The sequence below is a fragment of the Cydia pomonella genome, chromosome 20, assembly GCF_033807575.1.
Source record: "Cydia pomonella isolate Wapato2018A chromosome 20, ilCydPomo1, whole genome shotgun sequence".
NCBI classification, from domain to species: Eukaryota; Metazoa; Arthropoda; class Insecta; order Lepidoptera; family Tortricidae; genus Cydia; species Cydia pomonella.
Genome location: NC_084722.1, coordinates 4,485,568 through 4,488,658, shown reverse-complemented (window position 1 = coordinate 4,488,658; position 3,091 = coordinate 4,485,568).

Here is a 3,091-nt window from a genome sequence, read left to right as displayed (position 1 = left end):
TAGTTATTTGTTCATTTAACCCCCTTAACTCTTTTAACGTCAATAGCCGGGTTCACACTTTAATTTTTTTTTTTTAATTTTAATGCGGCATGCTCGGAAAACGCGCGCGCCGCCTCAGCCGAGGCACGTCTACACTGGCCGTATTGTGCGTGAGGAAATTACCTCGCGCGTATGCTCGCCCTGTGTGGACCTGGCTAATAATAACTAAAAACAACAGTGGCGGCGCGTCACAAACATTCGTAGGGAACCCGGAGCTAATTTTGCTTTCCTTTTCTCCATAAACCGATCGTGAAAGTACTCAACGGGCTGAAGTTTAGACAAGCCGGTGGGAATCGAGTTCTTTGAACGATCCGCCACTGAAAAACAATAGGAGAGCAAAACACGTTTACCTAGTGTATAGGTGTTATGGCGATGGCGTATGTATTCATGAGATATTCATTGATTCTTTTGAAAATTAAAGGGTGTTAATTAAAGAATATAATACTCACTAGGAGGTGTTCATCCTCACACCCTTAGAACCTTAAAATGGTAATAATATATAAAAAAACTTACCCGATTACGGGTATTTTTTGGCATATAATTCCTTTTTTCAAGCTGGTTTGTTATAATTTTATTATTCTTACATTAACAGTAGCAGTGCCGGATTAACCCTTAAGCAAAATAAGCACTTGCTTAGGGCACCACGTCTAAGGGGGGCACCAAAATCGGAGGAAAAAAAAACGTGCAGGTTGCATCAGCATCGTAGTCGTAGTGGAGTATGTACATGAAACTTCATGATACGTGTGCAAGTACCCATCTAATAACGAAGGGTCGTAAAAGTAAGAGAGTTAGGACACGAAAGCACGTCTCCAACGTAGGCTTACGCCTTACGCGGAGGCCTCCAAAGCTCATGGCCAAAAATCTTACCATGGCCAGCCGATTTTTTCGACGTACTCTCAACGACAACTCTCTTGCACGCCAGATTTGTCAGCTAGGCTGAGTTGTTGCAGAGCCGCGATCCTACGACCTAATTGTCAAAATAAAGGGCCCCGCGAATTCCGAAAACCAAAAGCATCTTATCAAGTCGTACTTTCGAGTTTAGCCAAAGGCCGAGTAGTAGGAGAACCGTGATATGTTCGTTTTGAAGCCACTCTTTTGCAGTTCGGCGTTAGGTCTTATACGCTAGGCTAGTAGGCCTTATACTTTACGCAAAAGTCGATCTTCTGCCTCATTTTCACTTGCCCATGGATCCAATTCCAAGCTTTCCTCTCTCGCAGCTGGGCCCTGCTCTGCCTTGCTCACACTTCACCACTGGTTGTATTTTATGAACACGCTCCGGACGTTCAGCCATTCCCATCTCGCCATTGGTCAATTCCAAGCTCTGCTTTCTTCCAGCTCGACCTTTGGCGTCATTCGCACGCGCCGATCGAACGCTCCGCGTCAGCCTTATAAAAACCTTAGACTTTGCCTTTAAAAACACTGATTTAAACTTTCACGACTTAGGTCAATCAAATTAGATCAACAATATTGTTTTGAGGAAATAATTCCCAGCAAGCTGGAAATCGTTTTAATACTTTCATTTGGTCCTAAATGCGTGTAATCCGAGTTTGCTCAATACCAGGAGGTGTGCGTACATTTTTATCTCAATACTTTCTTCAAGAACGATTTGTTGTTGTTGCTAAGAGATCCTTAAAAGATATTTTTTTCCTTGGATTGCCAAACCACTCGAAGCACTGAAGGTACACCTCCTGGGATGGAGCAAACTTGGATTACACGCATTTAGGACCAAAGGGAAGTAGGAAAACGATTTCCAGCTTGCTAAGAATTAATTCCTTAAAACTTGTCAGAGCTAAGCCCCTACTGAAGCTGGGCCTTTGCCCTCACATGAATAAGCTTCGCAGGAAAGCTCTTGAGGTTGCAAAACCCCTGTGCAGAGCACGGCCTACGTCCTACGTCTTCGCTTACACTTGCGACATTGGTAGGATCGGTCTCCGGCCTTATGCGAAGCACGGTCTTCGAATTTGCTTACACTTGACCATTGTTTATTCCAAAGTCTGCTCTTATTATAATCAAAATACACTGTTAAAAACTATCGGGTTACTCTTGGGCAGGTGAATAAGTCATGTTACGCTACGAGGACCTTGTGAACCAAAGCAGGTTTTAATTTTAATCGCATAGTATAAAGCACACAATGACAGATAGATAATTTCGGTTATTTCGTTTAGGTCAGCTTTGATAAAGGTGACATTTATCATGGCGACTGCAGCAGTATTACCTACTGTTGCAACATGACTGCTGCAGCACTGTCAATTTCCGTGATAAAATAATGGAACGGATTGAAAATTATATTCTCTCTCTACTATGCGGCAATAAGTCACTCAATTTACCAAGAAAATTCGATGTAATCTTGATAAGGGGGCACCATGGTCTAGAAATGCTTAGGGCATCAAAATATCTTAATCCGGCACTGAACAGTAGGTTATTATGTTCATTACGACTTTTAAATGAAACTAATTTTAACACTAATCAATAAGTAGTCATGAATTAGAAAAAGTATACATTTAAAAAAATTGGAAAAGTGAAAAGCACTAGTTCGCGAAATCCAACTTTCCGCACGCTAAACCGCTACGTAAATTAGCACTTTTTGAGCAACTGTAATAAAAAAGTAGTTTTAACCCTTTTCCAGGCCGCACTAATCTACAAGGATTTCCCAAAAAAAAACAAATATTTTCCAATTAATCCAGCTTTGATGATTCATTTGATGGCAATTTCTCATTTTCCGAAAGTGCAATCTAATTTGAACCTTAAATCGGAATACTAAAGTTGGAATTCTAATGGCGCGTATGTGGCCGATAAATCGTACTATGCCTGGAAAAGGGTTAAAGCTGTGGTGGCAGAGTGGACAAGGCGTCAGAGGGGGCGTGGCGCGGGGAAGCGGGACGGGAGGTAACTTGTAGCGAACGGGTAGTATGTCGGGTAAAAAATAAAAAGGTATTTTTAAACATAAGTTCTAATTTGCTCAGGTAAAAACAAAAATTAAAACATTTTTATAATTATAAATAACTTTTATTTACAGCACCAATAGAAACAACCGGGGAACATACTCGTAGGT